The sequence below is a fragment of the Podarcis erhardii genome (assembly GCF_964252035.2).
Source record: "Podarcis erhardii genome assembly, chromosome: 1".
Taxonomy (NCBI): Eukaryota; Metazoa; Chordata; class Lepidosauria; order Squamata; family Lacertidae; genus Podarcis; species Podarcis erhardii.
The window spans coordinates 21,917,013-21,931,888 of record NC_138497.1 but is presented as its reverse complement, the minus strand read 5'-3'; the positions used below and the strand labels follow the sequence as shown (position 1 = coordinate 21,931,888).

General features: G+C 49.4%; 1 long non-coding RNA gene across 1 annotated transcript in view; it reads left to right on the top strand.

Annotated features, from left to right (window-relative positions):
• Positions 1-6,039: 6,039 nt before the first annotated feature.
• Positions 6,040-14,876, top strand: part of LOC309344866 — a 79,544-nt gene continuing 70,707 nt past the window's right edge. Inside the window, exon 1 of the long non-coding RNA XR_014157913.1 lies at positions 6,040-6,108. This is a non-coding gene — a long non-coding RNA (uncharacterized lncRNA). The remainder of the gene's footprint in view (positions 6,109-14,876) is intronic.

The following is a 14,876-nucleotide window of genomic DNA, read 5'->3' as shown; positions in this document are numbered from 1 at the left end:
GTAATGGTTCTAGGGGTTGCTCGTGCGTAAGTCGTCGCCACACCTGGCTGAGTCACCTGGGTGAACCCTTTCTGTCCGGACAGCCACTCATCCGTGGCTGTCTAAATCGCTGGCAGAATCCGTCAGTGGGCGTTTCTTGAACTTCTTCCAGCAAAGAAGTTCTTTGACGCCAAGTCTCCGCCTACTCTCCCTGCGCGGAAGTCTTCTGCGCAGGGAGGGCGTGGGCAGTGGAGGACCCGTGCTCTCCCCGCTGGTCTCCGGCGAGGAGTCATGGAGCCTCCTCACCAATTCCCCCATCTGCCCCCCTTCTCCACTGGTGCTACACTGATTTCCTTCCCCCGCAGATGGGCTGCCTCTCTCCCTCCTGGGATGCTCTCCGGCATCCCTCTGGAGCCCGCCCTCCTCCTCTGGCTCCGATGGCAGTTCCCTGACATCCACCTCCCCCCCCAGGACCCCCTCCACCCCTGGCATGATTTTCCGATTCAACCTCGTCCCTTTCCTCGGCCGATGATACGGGGAACCCCCTGAAGGAGCTATCACCATCCTCTGAGGATTCGAAACCCACTTCCCACCCGCTCTGATCTCTTCCCACGGGGTGGGCCTCCCAGTCTGATTCTTCTCCCTCTGACACCTCCCCTCCCTCCTCTCCAGAGGCAGGAAAACCCACAAAGTCTTCTTCATCATCTGTGGTTCCAAATTCTTCCTCCCAGAATCTTGCTAGTGGTTTTGGTTTATCCGGGTATCTGGGAACAAGCTTTGGAATTCTCCCACCAGATAGCCGTCATTAATCGACTCAGCGGGGACCCACGTGTTTTCTGACCTGGGTTCTCCCTCCCAAGCTACCAAGTACTCCATCTGGCAACCTCGCCACCTTGAATCAAGTATTTCTGTGGCTTGGTTGCGGTGTTCCCTCTCCTCTACCTGTGGGTGGGTGGTGACTCCTTCCTCCCGCCCCGGAAATTCCCGCCCCTCCCTGTACGGTGAAAGTAGGGACCTGTGGAACACCGGATGTATCTTCATGCTGTCAGGCAACTTGAGCTTGAATGCTACGGGGTTCACCTGCTGTGTTACCTCAAAAGGCCCTAGCCGTCTCGGCTGCAACTTTCTGCACCCCCCTTTAGGGGTAACCCTTGGGTTGACAACCACACCCAGTCTCCCACCCATATGGCCTCCCCCTCCCGACGGTTCTTGTCCGCCTGCCTCTTGTAAACTTCCTTGGCCCGTTCCAAGTTCATCTTGAGTTGCTGGTGCAAGGCTTCCATTTCTTCTACAAACTGCTCTGCCGCGGGTACACTCCATTCTTCCTCCCCCCTCCCCGGGAAGGATCTGGGGTGACACCCATAATTGGCCATGAACGGGCTCATTCCCGTGGACACATGTTCAGCGTTATTGTACGCAAATTCAGCCAACGCTAGTTTCTCTACCCAATCATTCTGTCTCTCGCTGACGAAGCAGCGTAGGTATTGCTGGAGTATACCGTTCGCTCTTTCTGCTTGTCTGTTGGTCTCCGGGTGCCTCGCCGTCGAGAAGCCCACCTCTACCTGTAGCAAGCTCATGAGCTTCCTCCAGAACCGGGAAGTAAATTGTTTTCCGCGATCTGAGATGACCCTCGAGGGAGCCCCATGCAGCCTGAAGATGTGATCCACAAACAACCTGGCCGTCTCCTCTGCTGTCACCACATGTGAGCAAGCTATGAAATGGCACATTTTTGTCAGTAGATTGACTACTACCATGACTGCTGTCTTCCCCCTCGACTTGGGCAAATCTGTCATAAAATCAATGGACACCACCTCTCAGGGTCTTCCCAGTGTAGGTAAGGGTTCCAGTAACCCTGCGGGGGCAGCCCTCTCCCCCTTTGCCCTCTGGCATCAGTCGCACCCCCGTACATATTCCCGTACATCTTCCCTCACCTTTGGCCACCAGAACTGCCTGGTGACGAGCAGCATGGTCTTGTACTGTCCAAAGTGTCCAGCTGTTGGGTTGTCGTGGAGTTGTTTGAGTACCTTCCCCCTCAAGGTCTCCCCTGGTACATACAGTGCCCCCTTATAGTACAGTAGCCCTTCTTTTTGCTCAAACCCTCCATGGTCTTCCCTTCCATCCCGGAGTTCCCTGATTTTCGCTTGAGCGAACGCGTCGTCTCTGGTAAGCCCAGCCAGTTCTCGTTTCCCAACCAATGCTCCCCCACACACCCATCTGTCCTTGGGGAACACGTGTCGGATCTCCGGTGGTCCCTCTCCTTCCATGTACTCCGGCTTCCTGGAGAGAGCATCCGCTCTTACGTTTTCCTCTCCCGGCACGTATCGTATCTCGGAAGAAAACTTGGAGAACTCCTGAGCCCATCGAATCTGTCTCTGGTTGAGTACTCGCGCGGTCCGCCAGTATTCCAAGTTCTTGTGGTCAGTACAGACCTGGATCTTGTGCCGTGCCCCTATCAACAGATGTCTCCATTGCCGAAAAGCCGCATAGATTGCAAGCAGTTTGCGGTCATACACGGTATAGTTTTGCTCCGACTTGCTCAGCTTCCTTGAGAAAAAGGCACACGGCCTCCAGCCCTGCTTGGCCCCCGGCTGCAAAAGGACCGCCCCGACAGCTCAGTCGGACACGTCCGTCTCCAGTCTCATGGGCTTCTCCAGATCAACGTGCAGGAGCTGCTCCTCCGAAGCAAACGCCTTCTTCAGTCTTTCAAAGGATTGCTGGGCACTTTCTGTCCACGCGAACTTCTTTTTGCTACTGAGACAATCTGTGATGTGCGCAGTCAAGTGAGCGAAGTTCTTTATGAACTTCCTGTAGAAGTTGCTGAACCCTAAGAACCTCTGCACATCCTTCCGGGTTTTGGGGGCCTTCCATTCCAGCACTGCCTTCACCTTGTTTGGGTCCATAGCTAGGCCCTTGTCTGACAACTTGTACCCTAGAAACTCGACCTCTCTTGCGTGAAATTGGCATTTTTCCAGCTTGACCCACAACTGGTGCTTCTGCAGTCTCTGTAGTACTTCCCTGCCGTCCCTGACGTGTTGCTCCTCATTGTCCGAATAGATCAAGACGTCATCCAAAAAGGCTACGCAATTCTTGTACAGCAGGGGCCCCAACACGTGGTGCATGAATGCTTGAAAGCAGGCGGAGCCCGATTGTAATCCAAATGGCATGACTAAGTACTCAAAAGCCCCTAGGGGGGTGAACATGGTAGTTTTCCATTCGTCCCCCTCCCTTATCCTAATCAAATTGTAGGCTCCCCTGAGATCCAGCTTGGTAAAAATTTTCCCATCTCACCCGTGTTAAAATGTTGTCAATCCTGGGCATTGGGAAGGTCACGGGTTCTGAGACCAGGTTTAGGGCCCTGTAATCCACTACAAGTCTGGGCTGATTAGTGTCCTTTTTGTCCACAAAGAACACCGGACTGCCCCCCACCGCCTTTGATTCCCTTATGAACCCCCTCTTCAGGTTCTTGTCAATAAGTTGCCGCAACTCCTGCATCTCCCGGTCGGACATGGCATACAGCTTACTCACCGGCAGCTGAGCCCCTGGGAGTAAGTTGATTTGGCAGTCAAAGGGCCTATGGGGGGGGTAGTTTATCTGCCTCCTTCTCGCTGAAGACTTCCTTCAGGTCTGCATATTGTGGTGGCACCTTCCCTTTTTGTTCCACGGCCATCCCAGCCACCCTGGCCACCGTCATTCTTGGGTTCTCCCCCCCAGTGTTCCAAGCAATAAGCTGACCCAAAGGTAACTGACCGCTGATGCCATGACACTACTGGATCATGCCATGCTAGCCAGCTCATCCCCAGTATTATTGGGGGTCCTGCCAGTGTGGCCACGTGAAAGGCGATGGTCTCCGTGTGTCTGGAAACCCTCATTCGCATTGGCGGGGTCTGGTGTGTCACTCCCCCCCCCGAAGTTCCCTGCCATCGATGGTGGTCACTTGCAAGGGAAAATCTAGGGGCAGTAGGTGGAGTTGGTGCTCCAGAGCGAAGTCCCTGCTGAAGAAATTACATGAGCTGCCTGAATCCAGCAGTCCCTTAACTTTGACGGGGTGCCCATTTGGGAGTTCTAGCACCACTTCTATGGCTATAGCTGCCTTGGGAGGGTCAGGCTGGGGCACTTCTATTGGTTGTTGGCCTGGCTGCTGCCCCCGCTGGTTGGCAGCCAGGCGTTGTCATTTCCCTGCGCATGCCCTTCCTCCCCCTTCTCCTCACAGCCAGCAGCCCCCACCATCCCTTGCCAGGCCTTTCTTTGAGGTCAGACCTTAGCAAAATGTCCTGGTCGTTGGCAGAGGAAACACTTCTTGGTAGTTTTCCAATCCTTCCCCTCCCTTTTGCGACCTTCCCTGGAGTTTGAAACCTCGTGCGCGCGCGCGCCATCAATTTCCATTGGCTCCGCCGCTTGGGAAGGCTGTCTCGGTATCTCAGGAATGCGGTAGTCATGGCAGCGTTCCCCTCTCCCTTCACGCTTCTCCTGAGCCCGCGCTTCCTGGCGTACGCCAATAGCAAGCACAGCCTTGATCAGTTCATCTATAGACCATGGGCGGGGTGCGCGGGACAACTCGTCCTTTACTGTTGGGGACAGCCCCTCCTCAAACAACATTTGAATCAGTTCAGAGTCCAGATCCCACCCGAGCCGGTGGATTAACATCGCAAATCGCAACCAGTAGTCTCTGACGGACTGGCTCCCCTGCCTGCACCCCATCAGTTCCCGCCGAGTCACACTTTGCTCCACTTCGCTGGAGAACATTGCATTCATTGCCGGGAAGAATTTCTTAAGGTCCTTCAAGGCATCATTTTGCGTCGCCATTAGGGGCCTGATCCATTCACATGCCCCATCCTGCAGATGCCCCACAATGTATGCCACCCTCTCCCCGTCATCAGCAAAGTCATCATGCTGCAGTTCCAAAGCGTACTCTATTTCCGTTCGGAAAGCATTGTAGTCCTGGGGCTTCCCACCAAACTTGTGTACCAGCCCTGGTACCTTCCTTGTGATGTGGGTCTGACCTGTGCATCTTGAGCCCGTCTTTCGTCCAGCCATGCCGTCAGGATAGCTACATGCTGCTCCAAGTCTCAATTCCTCTCTGCCAGACTTTGCATTGCAGCTGGTTGCTCCGGCTCTCCGGCTATCCCTGTTCGGCTCATCATGCTGTCTTTCTGCCGCTCCGCACAAGCAACGTCGGTGACTGACGGATTGCTGTAATGGTTCTAGGGGTTGCTCGTGCGTAAGTCGTCGCCAGACCTGGCTGAGTCACCTGGGTGAACCCTTTCTGTCCGGACAGCCACTCATCCATGGCTGTCTCAATCGCTGGCAGAATCCGTCAGTGGGCGTTTCTTGAACTTCTTCCAGCAAAGAAGTTCTTTGACGCCAAGTCTCCGCCTACTCTCCCTGCATGGAAGTCTTCTGCGCAGGGAGGGCGTGGGCAGTGGAGGACCCACTGTGGAGCAGTGGAGGCTCTCCCCGCTGGTCTCCGGCGAGGAGTCATGGAGCCTCCTCACCAATTCCCCCATCTGCCCCCCTTCTCCACTGGTGCTACGCTGATTTCCTACCCCCGCAGATGGGCTACCTCTCTCCCTCCTGGGACGCTCTCCAGCATTCCTCTGGAGCCCTCCCTCCTCCTCTGACTCCAATGGCAGTTCCCTGACAGTATGGGAAATGAATCATAGAATCATAGAATCATAGCATCATAGAGTTGGAAGAGACCACAAGGGCCATCGAGTCCAACCCCCTGACAAGCAGGAAACACCATCAGAGCACTCCTGACATATGGTTGTCAAGCCTCTGCTTAAAGACCTCCAAAGAAGGAGACTCCACCACACTCCTTGGCAGCAAATTCCACTGTCAAACAGCTCTTACTGTCAGGAAGTTCTTCCTAATGTTTAGGTGGAATCTTCTTTCTTGTAGTTTGGAACCATTGCTCCGTGTCCGCTTCTCTGGAGCAGCAGAAAACAACCTTTCTCCCTCCTCTATGTGACATCCTTTTATATATTTGAACATGGCTATCATATCACCCCTTAACCTCCTCTTCTCCAGGCTCAACATGCCCAGCTCCCTTAGCCGTTCCTCATAAGAACTGAGTGAAAATGGCCCTCCCTCAAATTCTCCACTTACTTTGTGGGTGGCAAAATAAGGAAGGTTGTTTCACTGAATATTTGTTCTTAAGGGGAGGGGTCAGGGCTGCTGGGGAGTAGGTCCCAGCCAACAAAATGGCTGGGGCATGTTCCACAGGGGGGGATGCACTGGGACAACCGATCTCAGTGATCACGGGTAGGAGGAGGAGTTACGCTAAGACCAGACCATGTCATTACAGAGGAGGCAGGTTTAGTCGTTGTCTGAGGACTATCCCTGCCTCCGGGTCTGGTCCTGACCGGATGGATACTAGAATCAGCAAGGGATACCCACATGACCTGAAAGTGTTGCTGTGCAATGCCAGGTCAATGATTCATAAGACCACTGCCATCCATGACTTGATCATGGATGGAGGACTTGACCTGGCATGTGTAACAGAGACTTGGTTGGATGAAGCAGATGGGCCTGTCCTTGCTGCTTCTTGTCCACCAGGTTTCTCTTATGCACAGCAACCCAGGTCATGTGGGCGGGGAGGGGGGGTTGCAGTGATTTTTAGGAAGTCATTAGTTTGCACCAGGCGTCCTATTGGGAAGACCCAGTTTTCCGAGTGCATGTTCTGGAAGTTGGGCAATAGGGGCAGTACAGGATTCCTTTTGGTGTACTGACCTCCCCACTGCACCAAGGATTCCCTGCCCGAGCTGCTTCAGGTTGTGGCAGATGTTCTCCTGGAGACACCTAGCTTGGTCGTCCTAGGGGATATTAACATCCATGCCGACACGGCCTTACAAGGGGCTGCTCAGGACTTCGTGGAAAGCATGGCCTCCATGGGGCTGTCCCTGAATAAGTCTGGCCCAACCCATAGCCGTGGACATGCCTTGGTCCTGGTGTTTACCTCTATGAATGTTGGTGATCTGACACTAAGTAAAAGCGAAACGAAAGAAGTGCCATGGTCAGATTGTTGGGATACTGCCAGGGAGACATAGGCCATCACTGCCTCCAGCCGGACTCCGGACGTCCATCGATCTCCCGTGGACGTGCAGTATCAGCAATTAGCGACACGAAGCCTCAGAAATAGATTGCCACATTCTTAGGCTGGTGCACACTCTATCAGCAGAATTCACACAGCGAAAGTTGCACAGCAGGAGAGCATATTTACAAGTTTATTCAGCGTTGGTCAGAACAAAGAAAAACATGACTGCCTGCTAGCGTGTTCAGGCACCGAGAGAGAGACGAAAGCAATAGCAAAACATGAACATCCTGTGAACAGGAAATACGCAGACTCTGTGACACACAAAAGCCTGCTCCCTTTTAAGGTGGAACGGAAATATCCTAACATCCTCCCCCTTTCCGTGTAACCTGTAGTACCTGTGGTTCAACCCAATTGCAACCTCTGTACATAAACCTTAAGTTGTTCTCTGTTAACAACCTTAGACAACAGATCAGCAGGAATTTCATTTCCTGGCATGTAGGACACCCGAATGAGTCCTTTCTGAATACACTCCCTTGCACGATGTAGCTTAATCTGCAAGTACTTGGTTCTTTGCTTGCAACTCTCTGAGTTCAGCAAAGCCAAACAGGATCTATTGTCTTGATACACTTGTATAGGACATTTCACAGAAACCCCAATGTCCTTAAACAGTTGCATCAACCATTCACAATCCATAAGTGAAAATGACAGAGCATTGAGTTCTGCTTCACAGGAACTTAGGCTCACTGTCGTCTGCTTCTTGCACAGCCAGTCAAACAGACAGTGGTTGTACATGTAGCATACTCCAGAAGTGCTTGTACCATCCGTGGTGTCACTTCCAAAACTAGCATCTGCAAAGATTTCAAGACCTCCAGTCTTCTGACTGGTGAACTTCAGCCTGTAGTGCATAGTCCCCTTCAAATAGCGGGCCATACGCTTCAGAGCTTTCCAATCCTGAACAGTAGGATTGTTAGCATGTCTGCTAAGCAGGTTAGTGCTTATAGCAATGTCAGGTCTTGAGCATCTAGCAATGAAATTCAACTTCCCTAGAATGCATCTGTACAGCGTAGTGTCAGAAAATGCTTCAGCAGTACTATCTACCTGGTAACCTGTCACCATCGGTGTGTCTGCTGGGTTTGCATCAACCAAATTCAACCTGGTTAATACATCAGCAATTTTCTGTGTTTGGTGTACCAGAAAATTACCTGCTTGGTCCTTCTCCACCTGCAGAGAAAGATAGTTGGATACCTCACCAAGATCTTTCATGTCAAAGTGCTCCTTCAGCTGAGCTAGGGTGCTTTGGTAAAAAGCCTGATTCTTCCAAAACATCAGAAGATCATCAACAAAACATAAACAATACAGTTTGTTTTGCCCCTCCTCCTTGACAAACACACATGGATCAGCTTTGCCCTGGTGAAAACCTAGAGAAAGCAACGTCTCAGTGAGTTTTGTGTTCCAACACCTGGCACTCTGCTTGAGACCATATAAAGATTTCCGCAGTTTACAGACCATTCCCTTCTGTATCTGCATTCCATCAGGTGGAAGCATGTACAGCTCCTCCCCCAAAATCCCGTACAAAAAAGCTGTATCAATGTCATGATGGGAAACATGCAGTTTCTCCTCTGCAGCTATCTTGCGCATCAGCCGAATGCTCTCATATTTAACGGTGGGTGAGTAGGTCTCATGGTAATCCCGTCCTGGTACCTGTGAAAAACCTCTGGCAACCAATCTGGCTTTGTGTCTGACAACCTTGCCATTCTGGTCTGCCTTGGCCTTGAAGACCCATTTGCTGCCAACCAGTCTCATTCCTGGAACTACCGGTACCAGCTCCCAAGATCACTTCCTGGTGCAACTGGACTTCTCTGCGATCCATCCCCTCTGCAGGGAGGTGGGACCGATTCGGATGGTCCGCCCCCACCACTTAATGGATCCAAATGGTTTCCAAAGAGTGGTAGGGGATGCTTTATCCCATGTGGATGGCCTTTCAGCCGATTCCCTGGTGGCCCGCTGGAATGTGGAGTTAACCAGGGCTATTGACTGTTTGGCTCCGAAGCGCCCTCTCCGATTGCATGGAGCCCGGAGAGCCCCGTGGTTTTCCACGGATCTGAGGGCAATGAAACAATCGTTGAGACGGCTAGAGCGCCGGTGGCGGATAACTCATTCCGAATCTGACCGGACACAGGTTAGAGCTCAACGTCGAGCCTACCAAGTGGCGATAGCGACAGCAAAGAAGACTTTCTTCGCCGCCTCTATTGCATCTGCAGAAAACAGCAGCAGGAGACTTTTTCAGGTGGTTCACAATTTAGCGGAACCACCTGCGACATCGGGGCCCAGTACGGGCCACATGATCTCCTGCAATGATTTCGCAAAGTTTTTTGCAGATAAAATCGCTCAGATTCGGGAAGAAGTAGACTCCACCATGGGAGCAGGGCCAGGGCGGGAGAGTGCTAGAGTCCTGTCTAGTCAAGTTGTGTGGGACCAATTCCAATCTGTTACCTCCGAGGATGTGGACAGGCTGCTTGGACGAGTGAAACCTGTCTCCTGGATCCTTGCCCATCCTGGCTTATAAAAGCTAGCCGGGAAGGACTGGGCGATGGGCTTCGTGGGGTGGTGAATGCTTCCCTCCATGAGGAAGCCTTCCCAGACCCGCTGAAAGAGGCGGTTATTAAACCGCTTCTTAAAAAACCATCTTTAGATGCGGCCACGATGGCCAATTATCGCCCAGTCTCAAATCTTCCATTCTTGGGCAAGGTGATTGAGCGAGTGGTTGCTGAACAACTCCAGGCACGCCTGGAAGAAGCGGACCATTTGGATCCCTTCCAGTCGGGATTCAGGCCTCATCATGGGACTGAAACTGCCTTGGTCGCACTGGTTGATGATCTCCGGCGGGCTAGGGACAAAGGTGAGAGCTGTTTCCTAGTTCTGCTGGATCTCTCAGCAGCGTTTGATACCATCGACCATGACATCCTTCTGGACCGTCTTGAGGGGCTGGGAGCTGGGGGCACTGTCATACAGTGGTTCCACTCCTTCCTCCTGGGCTGTGTTCAGAAAGTGGTGGTGGGGGATGAGTGTTCAGACCCCTGGGCTCTCACTTGTGGGGTGCCTCAGGGTTCTGTCCTCTCCCCCATGCTTTTCAACATTTACATGCAGCCACTGGGAGAGATCATCAGGAGGTTTGGGCTGGGTGTTCATCAGTATGCGGATGATACCCAGCTCTACCTCTCTTTCAAATCAGAACCAGTGAAGGTGGTGAAGGTCCTGTGTGAGTGTCTGGAAGCGGTTGGAGGATAGATGGCAGCTAACAGATTGAGGTTGAATCCTGACAAGACAGAAGTACTGTTTTTGGGGGACAGGAGGCAGGCAGGTGTGGAGGATTCCCTGGTCCTGAATGGGGTAACTGTGCCCCTGAAGGACCAGGTGCGCAGCCTGGGAGTCATTTTGGACTCACAGCTGTCCATGGAGGCACAGGTTGAATCTGTATCCAGGGCAGCTGTTTACCAGCTCCATCTGGTACGTAGGCTGAGACCCTATCTGCCTGCAGACTGTCTCTCCAGAGTGGTACATGCTCTGGTTATCTCCCGCTTGGACTACTGCAATGCGCTCTACGTGGGGCTACCTTTGAAGGTGACCCGGAAACTACAACTAATCCAGAATGCGGCAGCTAGACTGGTGACTGGGAGCGGCCGCCGAGACCATATAACACCGGTCTTGAAAGACCTACATTGGCTCCCAGTACGTTTCCGAGCACAATTCAAAGTGTTGGTGCTGACCTTTAAAGTCCTAAACGGCCTCGGTCCAGTATATCTGAAGGAGTGTCTCCTCCCCCACCGTTTTGCCCGGACACTGAGGTCCAGCTCCGAGGGGCTTCTGGCGGTTCCCTCACTGCGAGAGGCCAAGTTACAGGGAACCAGGCAGAGGGCCTTCTCGGTAGTGGCGCCCACCCTGTGGAACGCCCTCCCATCAGATGTCAAAGCGATAAACATCTACCTGACATTCAGAAGACATCTGAAGGCAGCCCTGTTCAGGGAAGTTTTTAATATGTGACATTTTAATGTATCTTTCATCTTTGTTCGAAGCCGCCCAGAGTGGCTGGGGAAACCCAGCCAGATGGGCGGGGTACAAATAATAAATTATTATTATTATTATTCCCCAAGGGAGGACTGAAAATCTCCAGGAGGAGTTGGAGAGGGAAAACTTTCAAAGAATTGTCAGAATTTCTTTCCTCTCAGCCTTCCTTCAACCCTGCTCCCATTCAGTGTAACAGAAAAATGTTTCCCTAGTACAAATTCAGAGGCCGCATGGGCAAAATTGGTGAGGGGAAGTCCACCTATGAAGTTAACCAAGGAAGAATGGTCTTCCTCTTCTGTATTCAGATTTTTTGTTTTGGGTTCCTCCACCCTCTCAATTATGCTCCTATTCAAAGTAGTGAAGTAATGCTTCTCCATTGCACTGAATGGAAGGGACAAGAGGAAAGAACTTGTCCCTGATTTGCAATTTAATTCAAACTGGAGAAGAATTTGGGGCTTGAAATGCTTGTCCTTTGCATGCAACTGATACCTTCACCCCCTGACATCCTAAGCTCCTTCTAGTTTCTACCAGGCATTGCTTATGCACTTCGGAGCTTAGCCTTTGTTTCTAATGTAACCCAAGCTACTGCCATTCATTGTATTAGTAGCAATCCAGCACACCTTCACTTACTAGAATAAGGTGTGGCAATTATTGTTTCCCCTTCTCTTCCAAGAAATAGCTGCAGGAGCATGCGCAGTAGGTTGCTTTTTAGGATGTTTTGAATGGCTGCTCTCAGAAGATTCTGGCAGTCTCACCTGGCCCTGGGAGAGAGAACATAAGAGAACTCTGCTGGAGCAGGTCAAAGGCCTATCTAGTCCAGCATCCTGCTCTCCCTGTGGCCAACCAGATGCCTATGAGAAGCCCTCAAGGAGCAACTGAGCACTACAGTGCTCTCCTCCTCATTTGCAGTTCCCAGCAACATTTGAGGGCTATTCCTAACTGTGTAGTGCATCAGTGACAGCTCCATAATAAAATCCAGAGTCAGGCCACCGGGATTTAAATATCTTGCTTTTCTAACACATTGCTTAAAAAAATACCTCCACCTTAAAAACACAGACATTTAAAACAAATTACTAATAAAATCTCATGATTAAATTTATGGCACATGACTGCAGTTCTGCGCATGGTTGGGAGTAAGCACCACTGAACACAGTGGTGCGTATTTCTGCTGTATAGGTTCAATTTTTAAAACACGTTTGGTTTTAGCAAATGACATCCAGACAGCTGAAACGCCACCTTTTACTTTTAATTAGCAATGCAAACAACTTTTTGTTATTTATTTTTGGAATTTTACCACAAAATCCAACAGCCCCCTCTCTCCCCCCCCTATGCATCCTCCCCCCTTCCTCACATGCCTGAAGCACCACTTTCTGTTCTCATCCTGAAGCAAAGTTCTTAACCCGAGGTAATATTTCTGCGTTAGCGGAGTCTGTAACCTGAAGTGTCAGTAACACAAGGTACCACAGTACACTGCTTTTTTCTGCAGGGATGCAGGGGTACGCATACCCCTAAACATTTTGTGAATCTAACGGGAGACGAAAAATAAAATATTTAATTTCTTCTCAGCGTGGTGAAGCGGCAGTTCTGTTGCTACCCCCGATGGCCGTCTTTGGTCCATTTACTGCATTTATTTTTCCTGATTTGAACTATAAAATGGTGATTTTCTTGAGTCAAAATGAGAGTACACCTAAACTATACTGCTTAATATTGATATTTTAGATTGCTGTAACCTGCCATGGGACCTTATGGTGCAAAGCATACATACATTTCAGGTTACATACGCTTCAGGTTACAGACTCCGGTAACCCAGAAATAGTACCTCGGGTTAAGAACTTTGCTTCAGGATGAGAAAAGAAATCATGCTCCGGCGGCAGTAGGAGGCCCCATTAGCTAAAGTGGTGCTTCAGGTTAAGAACAGTTTCAGGTTAAGAACGGACCTCCGGAACGAATTAAGTACTTAACCCGAGGTACCACTGTACTGCCTTTATAATAATCAGATCATGGTGCCTTACCCTGACACACGAATGTATGAAGCTGGCTTATCCCGAGTCAAAGGGCTCTTCAGGCCCCTACCGAGAGATAACGGGTCTTGTTTTTTTTTTTTTTTAAATATTTTTATTAATTTTACAGAATAAAAAAGAACAAAGAATAAAATACAAAAGTTTCATAAATCATATTTCTTTTACAGAATCTTTTGGACTTCCCCACATCTTCCCGAATCTGCATTATTTATAATACCAATTTCAGCATTTTGTTATCTTATTTCATCACTTATTGTATCTTTCATTTTGTCATGTTACCCTTTTCAATATATTTATAACCCAATGTTCATAATACAAAGTCTTCAGCTATTTATTATCGTATTTCATTACTTATTGTATCTTTCAGTTCATTATTGTATCTTTCAATTTCATGTTACCAAAGTCAAAGTTATTGTGACCATGATCTTATATATTGTGATTAAAACGTAATGCAATAAAGATTTTTCTTAATTTCACCTCTCTTTTCTTGTGCCTTAATTTTAATTTCACCTAATTACCATTGCTGGGGCTAATATTTCCTAAAAAGTGCATTTTCTTAACATTCATACAGCTTATAATATTTTTGTAAATAGTCCTTAAATTTTTTCCAGTCCTCTTCCATTTTTTCTTCTCCCAAGTCTCGGATTCTGCCAGTCATTTCCGCCAGTTCCATATAGTCCATCAACTGCGTCTGCCATTCCTCCAGTGTGGGTAAATCTTGTGTCTTCCAACACTTTGCGATGAGAATTCTTGCTGCTGTTGTAGCATACATAAAAAAAGTTCTATCCTTCTTTAACACATTCTGGTCTACAATGCCCAGAAGGAAGGCCTCCGGTTTCTTAGGCAAGGTATATCTAAATACCTTTTTTAACTCATTATAGATCATTTCCCAAAAGGCCTTCACTTTCGGACATGTCCACCAGAGATGAAAGAACGTCCCTTCCGCCTCTTTACACTTCCAGCATTTATTATCAGACAGGTGATATATCTTAGCAAGCTTGACTGGGGTCATGTACCACCGGTATATCATTTTCATAATATTTTCTTTCAGGGCACTACATGCCGTGAATTTCAATCCGGTGGTCCATAACCTTTCCCAGTCCTCAAACATAATGTTATGTCCAATATCCTGTGCCCACTTTATCATGGCGGATTTGACTGTCTCATCCTGTGTATTCCATTTAAGCAGCAAGTTATACATTCTTGAAAGTAATTTGTCTTTAGGTTCTAACAATTCTGTCTCTAATTTCGATTTTTCCACCTGGAACCCAACCTTTTTGTCTGTTTTAAAAATTTCCCGAATTTGGGCATAATGCAACCAGTCTCGCACCTTACTTTTTACATTTTCAAAACTCTGCAGCTTCCAATTGTCACCATCTTTTTCTATTAATTCCCAATATTTTGGCCAGTAGGCCTCCATGTTAAGTCTCTTGCGTGCCTTGGCCTCTGCCGGTGAAAGCCACCTTGGTGTTTTACTCTCCAATAAGTCTTTATATTTTGTCCAGACCATAAAGATTGCTCTTCTAACAATATGGTTTTTAAACATTTTATGAACTTTAACCTTGTCATACCACAAATACGCATGCCACCCAAAAGCGTTATCAAACCCTTCCAGATCTAGGACATCGGTGTTCTCTAACAAAAACCAGTCTTTCAACCAGCAGAAGGCTGCAGATTCATAATATAACCTCAAGTCTGGCAGGGCAAATCCCCCCCTTTCTTTCGCATCTGTTAGTATTTTAAACTTAATTCGGGGCTTTTTGCCCTGCCAAACAAAC